The sequence below is a fragment of the Montipora foliosa genome, chromosome 1 (genome assembly GCF_036669935.1).
Source record: "Montipora foliosa isolate CH-2021 chromosome 1, ASM3666993v2, whole genome shotgun sequence".
Taxonomy (NCBI): Eukaryota; Metazoa; Cnidaria; class Anthozoa; order Scleractinia; family Acroporidae; genus Montipora; species Montipora foliosa.
Window position 1 is genome coordinate 73,265,372 of NC_090869.1, and position 8,512 is coordinate 73,273,883.

General features: G+C 43.4%; 1 pseudogene; it reads left to right on the forward strand.

Moving 5' to 3' along the window:
• LOC137973883 (uncharacterized) overlaps positions 1-7,787 on the forward strand; it is a 23,269-nt pseudogene extending 15,482 nt beyond the window's left edge.
• Positions 7,788-8,512: the final 725 nt, after the last annotated feature.

Here is an 8,512-nt window from a genome sequence, read left to right on the forward strand (position 1 = left end):
AAAAACGTTTTTGTGGAAAGTTTAGATCACTTTCGAAGCTTAGAGATACGCGAAAAGGTAAGAAATGTTTTTGTGATGAGCCTGCGTCTGTATGACCACGAGGTATTACACGACATCGCATCTTCATCAACTTTTTTCGATTTCGCTTGGATTTCCTTATCTTTTTTCGCTAGTATTTCGTACTTCTAAAATTTTGGGGTTTAATGAATTTAATAAAACAATTATTCCATTCGCGATTGTTGGATATGCAGGGGCACCCAACGAATCTGTTCCTCACATTATCTGTTACCCAGAGGGAGAATCTTGCTGGCTGGCAAAAATACAGGTGTTTTCGATTAGCTGGCTGGGAAATTATGTTATTGATAGAGGTTTTTGCCTGGGAATTACTGACTTTTTCTAGCATTTCAACCCGAGCTGGCTCTGTTAGAAAACTCTGAAGACTGAGGACGACTAAAAAAAGGAGAAAACCCCTTCACCTCTCCCAGAGAGTAGTCACAAAAATACCGACTGCTAGTCAGAGTGCTTGCGCTTGCGGAAAAAAAACAGTTTTGTCCCGGTTTTGTCGCTTTTGTTCGGTCGTTTTGGGATCGAGGGATTTGAAAGCGCGCGGGAATTCCTGGCTGGGAAATAAATTTGCTCAGCTGGCTGGGGAAACCAACAATTTTAATCTAGCTGGCTGGGAAAATTTCTTGTGTGTATTGCTGGGACAAAGGAACAGATAATATTTTTCCAGCAAAGCACTGAAAAAAACCTGAAATGCCCTTAATAACATTTTATTTCATTAACTGGGTTTATAATACATTTACAACAAATTGGTCGTTGGGTGCCTGGGGCTACGCGCCTCGTTGGCTATTTACCATCTTATATCCAACGCGCGCTAATGGAATAATTTGTAAGGCTACGTGAAAAAAAAACAAACGGACTGTCCGTGACAGTTCCGGAACTGAAAAGTACGGTTTATCTGCTCCATGAGGTGGCTTGGCCTATCATAAAGCAGAACGTAGATAATACAGGGAAGAATCTTAAACCCAGGAGATTTGAATTGGTAAAAACATTCTATTAGATATTTTCCTGCAAAACTTGGTTGAGAAATAAACACTCTCCTGACGATAATAGGGACAAACATGATACCAGATTCTTACTCTCTTGCTCAGGCTAGATTCAAGTCACTATAGACTTAACTATTAGAGGGTAATGTGTGAAGTGCTAGTTTTCCACCCATATAACCATGTGAGCGTTAGCACTACTGATGGAAATGAGCCACACATGCGACAGAGAAACACTCTGACCAGGGTGGGATTGAAACCCACGACCTTCGGGTTAGATCACCACCCCATATAGTAGGGCTAACGCTCACGTTGTTTATATGGGTGGAAATCCAGCACTCCACACATTACCCTCTAATGGTTAAGTCTATTGGAAATATAAGTGCTACGTACACGGCCAACGTTTGCAAAAAAACGTAAAAACGTAACCCTTGCCTTGTACTTGTACATATTCATTGCCGTGACTCGTGATTACCACGAGCTGCTCGAGTCTGAACTTGTAGATAAGTTGGTAGAGCAGTGGTGAATCTAAACGAAGGTCGAGGGTTGAATTCCCAACCTGGTCGGAGTTTTTCTCTGTCCTTGTGTGGGCCCATTTCCACGCTAACATGGTTTATGTGGGTGGAAAACTAGCACTTTCACCACATTCCCCTTTAATAGTTAAGTCTATTAGATTCGAGCCAGTCCATCTTTTCCGGCTTTTCACGCCTATAGGCAAAACATACCATTACATTAAATCAAATTTCCATGTACCAATGTGATATGTTGAAAGGGATCATGCAGAAGAAGCGATTACCAGCTTAATTAGCCGAGATAGTAAAACAAAAAACTTAAAACAACCGGAAACAACGACTTTGAGTTAAAATGTAGCAGCAAACCCTGAAATACCGACGGCCACTATTCCGATCATAAAATCTCGTAAAAACACTTTGCTACAACATTAACGTGCAGCTGGTAGTTCACATTGCTCAGCAGTGGCCAAAGTGTTTGAGCGGATAATTTACGACCAGCTATATCGCTACTGAAACAAACAAATTTAATCTCCTATCAATTATGAGTGCTTCCACAACCCCGTACTGACTATTTAAAAAGTAGCTTTTTATGTAGCAGAGCACAGCTGTGGAATACTTTACCCCCTAAATTACGCCACGCTACTTCCTGAAAGGATTTAATACAAAAATCGAGTCACTACAGCTTTTTCTAATGGAATTAATGTAATTTAAATACCGCAGTCAAAGGACAGCAGCTTTTATTAATCTAAAACGCCAAGCGTTTATTCTGGGTCCTCCACACAATGTTGTGTTGAGAGGGTTGCTGTTTACTTCGAATCATCAAAAATGAACATTGATCACGAAGGGAGGAAGAGGAGACAGTGGGTTCAGGCGTTCATCATTTAGGTCACGATATCGGCTAAATGCAACCACTGATTTGTTTAAGAGGTCGCTACTTTAATTATTTGTACCACTGAAGTATTTTTTGTAGTTTCACTGTTTTTAAGCACGAGAAGGTATCAAATTATGACAGAACATTTCACATCAAGACCGGCTTCAGCAGTAAACTTCATCGAGGACGACAGGGAGAACACACCCGTGGACTAAAATGTCAATGCTGAGGTGCGTTGGGGAACCGTTAGAAGCAAAACTGGGGAGGGGGAGGGGGGGGGAGTTGCTGGGTTTACAGACGCGAACCGGTGTTCGGTATTCAGTCTCTGTGTGATAATAACCCTCCCATCGGAAGAATACTTCTCGCCAGATGCGGAGGCCAAGCTTGGTCCTTATAATATCGCTCCTCTTATATCTTGATGTAATCGAATCGGTCCTCAATTTTAAACCTGTGTGGACTCACGGAACAGATTGATCACGCTTATTATTCGGCTTCTAAACTGGCCTTTGGTCCTCGTTTTTTTCTATGGTTATTTAGCTGTTTGCCTGGAGGTTACCTGGGATTCTCAAGCTACTCTGGGTGCAAGAAGGATGTTTTCAGGGTCCGAAAAAAAAACGCGACGCAATTCTCTATTTTCGAATTCCCCATAATTCAATTTGTTTGCCCCCCAAAATTTTGCATAACCCATTTGTTTTCAAATGCATCTTGGGAATATGCAGTGTCCCAAGAGCATTGGAAAATAATAGTTTCTGCAAAATTGGGGGACAAAGGAAGAGTATTATAGGGATTCGAAAATAGAGAATTCAGTCCGAAGCTAACGGGTATTGTGACCTTCGAAAAACCTTCTGGAAATTAGGGTCACCTAAGGTAAGACTATTTTCAATAGCATTTTCTGTGTGGATACAGATAAGCGGACTGGGCTGATTGATTTCAGTTAAACCTACTTAGTAGGGGTAGGTTTGGGTTTATTCCAAATCTCGACCCCAGATCTCTTCTCTTGACTGAGAGAGAGAAGGAGCTGGGGAACCCTGACACAAGGGTTTTGGGGGCCCTTTTTCTAATTGGTTTTCGTGAAGAAACAATCAAAAGCGTCCTCTGATGGGTGCATTTACGCTGAGCGAGGAGTGAGCAGGCGCCGTAAGGTTCCAATAGCCGGTTTTTGGCTATAAGGAACCTCTAAGGCCCATGTTCTCATGCATAGAGTTTCCCAGAGCCTGTGGTCGATCCAGAGGCTCTAGTGACGAGAAGGGGTTTAGTCGCATACATTTAGATCCTTTACACATGCGACCCTATTGGTTGGCTCAGGTTTAGAAAAATTGTGATAGATTTGATAAGTAACATCTTTTAAATTTTAAAGTTTCTTTTTTTTTTTTTAGGAACAAACAAAAAGCGGTTCCAGTATTGAGTTCTTCTTTGTACGGCCATTCGAACACCGCTGGAAGAAAGAACATCCCGTGGACACGTAAGGGTTGCAACCGTGTTTGAAGCGTAGATTTGATCGGCAAAGCGGAACCAATATCCCACTGTTTTAGAAAATATTCTAATTTCTTAAACTCCCCTTCATACTTTTCAGTGCCAAAGCTGATTAAGTTGATTGGTTACGAAAGTGTTTTCTGAGTTTTGATGGTCTGTTCTTTTACTTTCAACTATAAACATAACTTATTATTAAAATAAAAAAAAACAAAAGATAACTATCTCGGCTTTCTGTGATGTGTGGTGTTTTTGGCAGATTCGACGTCGGTTTGAGCCATTTTCAATTCCTCGGTGGTCAATGGTAGTATAAAATACCAAGGCTGCACACTCTATTCTCGGGGGGGGGAGCCCACCAAACTTGAATCAAATATTTCTGGATACGGTTACAAATCCACATATGAATCAATTGCCGGACGAAGTATTAAACCCTTTCATTTCAACCCACTAACAAATCATTAGCAGGCTCTGCGAGCGGTGGAGGTTTGTCCACTCCCTCGAAACCAAAAACATTTCCGGGATGTGTATTTGTCAGCAATGTTAGAATAGGAAAAAAAAAGGTTTTAAATAACCATTCTGGAAGTTAAAAAACTCAAGTAAACAGTGTCATTTACAAACTAAAAAACTATAAATTAAGTCTATTTAAAATAATAAGTAATATGATAATCGGACTCACGAGAACCTAAAAGTGAAAATTCATTTGATCTCTTGTTCCTTTTCATTGTTATAGTGGGCTTAGTATTCCCTGATCTTAACTGGTATGGGATGGATCTTGTAGTATATTTGCAGAGCTCAAAAAGCTTATGGGGTGGCTCTCATTACTCAATATCACTCACCAACTGTTACATATGATTAACCTGCGATTTGATAAGGACGTCAGATTTGCTTGATCTAGGGCTTGTTGATAACTAGAGTTTGGAACTATGAATCTTAAAGCTCTTCAGTAATCTGAATTAACCAGGAGCGAGGATGGCACCAATCGGTTGCTTAGAGCGCGGCCTTGGTGCAAGAGGTCATGATTTCGATTCCCTGCTCTCCACATAGTGGATACCACCTGTTTCACTTGCGACCAGTGTGGGTGGATGAGTAGGACACCTCGCAGAAATTAAAAAATTAATATCTGCAAGGGGGGATGAGCTCTCCTTTGAGCCAACGGCCATCTACTAACCTGCAACTTCTCCTTAGTGCCTACTACGTATTTGCCACGGAATTAAGGTCCTCAAGCCGCCAAGTTGGCTCGCACTGTGCACCCGAGTCCGTATAAATTTATGCACATACTGTTCCAATGAATCGATTTCTAGACACTCGCTTTTGGATGATGCTACTGAGGCATACGGCATTACAGCCGTACGCGCCCGCCCTCTCTGGCCGCGGCCGAAAAATCTAGGATAGACCAGTTAAAAGTCTACCATGTCCGGACGGGAACCGACCGCGCCACCCTTCCATGGTTTTTTTAGTGTTTTCGACAAATAGGCAAAGCCCAGGGGAAACCTACGGCGGTCGGGGAGGCCGAAGCGCCCCCCTCCTTGGCCGCGGCGCCAAATCTGAAAAGACCAGGGAAACGCCTCCTAATTACTAACACACTCTTCCAGTTGAAGAACAGATATAAAGGAACCTGGCAACAACCTAGGGTTAAAAACATTGGCATCAAAATTGACTTCATAATCATCAAGTCCAGGGATCGGAAGGAAGTCAAGAAAGCTCGTGCCCATCAGGGCTCTGATAGCTGCTTAACTGACCACCGTCTAGTGACGTTGTGAAAAATCAAGATCAAAGCCCCAAAGAAAAGGAGGTTGAAGGCCAAAGTGAAAAAGTTTGATGTTGCCTCTCTGAAAAAACCAGATGTTCAAACAAAAAGTTTCAGACCACATTGGCTAACAGTCTCTCATTACTCACAGATGAAAAACCTGTGATTGAGACGTGGGAACGACCTGAAGAATTGTGATCCTTGACTCTTGTACAAAAACCATCGGCTCTAAAAAGAAAGTAAATCAAGACCGGTTTGACGTGATAATGACCCTGAAATAAAAATTATCGAGCGCAGAAGAGCTACTTTCATCAAGTGGGACAGAGGAACCCGAGAACAAAATCATCCAAGTATGATTTACTAAGAGCAAGAAACGAATCTCGCAACATCGTACTCGTGAACTAAAGAACAAGTGGTGGAAGAACAAAGACCGCAGCGCTTCAGATGCTAGCGGATAAACAGAACTCGAAGGCCTTCTTTGCTGCAATGCAAGGCTGTTTATGGTACCAGCACATACGGCCCAAACTCCCACTGCGAACTGCAGATGGAGCACTGGTGAAGGATCCTGCATCTGTCCATGGCGCGATTGGAGGAGAGCACTTTTACAATTTTTGCTGAATCGTGAAGCTGAAGTTGACCAGACAGTTATCAATGAGTTGAGACAGTTCCCAGCCAAAACCATGAGCTCGCTGATCTACCTACAATCATGAAGTTAATCTAGCCAACATATTGCACTGAAAAAGCGGCAAGGCAACTGGGCCTGATGGAAGCCCAGCTGAAAGTACTGAGTCATCGGCGGACCAGAATTGACTCCAACGTCTTCACAACTTCATACAGAGGCACTTTGGACCGAGGAACAAGCTCCAGCTGACCTAAAGATGCCACTGATAAGCCGCCATTCACAAGAAAAGGGGACAAGGCGGACTGCGGCAATAATACAGAGGCATCGTAGCTGCTAGTACAGTCGTTGGTTAAATGTTTGTATTTTGCGAAGATTTGATATCAAATGGCTGACACACAATGCGTTCGGAGGACCGTCCTACTTATGATAACCCAGTGTGGCTTTCGTCCTGCAACAGGAGGCACTATTGACATGATCTTCGCCTTGCGGGCAAGGTGCAAAGAAAAATGTGTAGGGAACAAAGAAACTCCTCTCTATACAGGCCTTCTTTGACCTGACTAAGGCTTTCGACTCGGTTCACAGAGGAAACTCTCTGGAAAGATCTTGAGCAAAATATGGGTGCCCAGTAAATTGATTACGATGATCCGTCTACTTCATGATGATATGGGGGGGGACCGCCTCTGTTCATGTGTGAAGGTGAAGGACGGTGGGAACCTTTCCCTGTGAAAGTAGGTGTTAAGCAAGGATGTGTAATAGCTCCCACGATTGGTGTTGCTCTTTTCATGGGTGCCTGCCCTTACAGCTGACGGGGGAAGCCTCATCTGAAAAATCACGGAGTTCAAATTGCACCTTACTCGAATACGCTAGGTAAATATGTTTAACTTACGGCGCCTGACAGGCCAAAACCAAGTTGTGTCTACAGCTTCAATCGTGGAACTTCAATACCTGATGATGCTGCGGTTGCTCGTCGTCAGAAGTGGTCTACAGAGAATAACTGCCGCCTTTTCAGAAGCTTGCAATAGACTTGGGCTATCACTGAACTGCACTAAAACGGGAGGTTAGTATCAATCTGCCTCTGGCAACCACCTCAATTCCCACTCAGTACTGAAAATACTGCAGATGGAACCATTCTCAAGGTAGTTCCACACTTTAAGTAGCCTGGTAGTTATGTGGCAAGTGATGTTTCACTTGATCGTGAGATCAACAAACAGGATCAGCGCTGACTGCATCAGCCTTTGGAAAGATATTGCAAAGGCGAGTCTTCGACAACCCCACGAAACTTGAGTGGACACCAAACTACGAGGTCTATCAAGCTGTTCATTATACCAAACGCTGCCTGTATGGCTCAGAAAACGTGGGATCTGTGGACTATATAGATTATCACAGTGAAGCAACTCGAGAAAATTTCACCAAAGATTACCTCCGGTCAATCATGAATATCAAAGGGTATGATCGTGCCACCAATGCTGCAGGTTCTTGGACAGAGCTTCCCTTACAAGTATTGATGCTATACTACTAGCAACATAGACTCCAGATGGTTACGGGACACCATGGTCCAGAATGAAAAATGCACAACGCCTCCCAAAAAACAGCTTCTCTCTTCAGTCAGCTATCTTACTGGATCTCGAAGAGGTGGTGCTCATAAAAAGAGATACAAGGACGCACTTAAAAGGACATGTTAAGGGACTGTGAGATTGCTGACTGGGCCATAGCCCCAGCCGGATAGGCTGGTGTGGAGGAGACCCGGTTTGTGATGGCGTTAAGGACTTTAAAAAACCAATAGGAGAATAGCTGAGGACGAGAAACGCGCAAAGACGAAAGAGCTGCTGAAGCGCTTAAACAGGGGGCAGCCTCCTGGCTAGCTGCCTGGACAAACCTCATTGGCGACCCGCCATGCTCGTGTCTAGCGGCCAGTGATGATGAACAATCCATGTTTCGACTTCTTTCCGTTCCTGTGGTAGCTTAGCAGTAGCTTTAAATACCCATCAAAAACGGGAGCTCCCTGATTGCGAGGGTGGGGAGTAAAATGAGCGCACCGTAGACCTCCAGGTTTGTCAGTTGAATTACTGTTACGAGTTATCCGACGTTAAATATGGATTTTGCTTACTTTACTGTTGTGTTAATACATTCAATAGCGTCAGAAAGGTATACAGGAATATCCTGCCACACTTGCGCAGCATAGTCTAAGGACCGATCTAATATTACATCCTGTATACCTTGCGCATTCCCTCTGGCCATAACTCC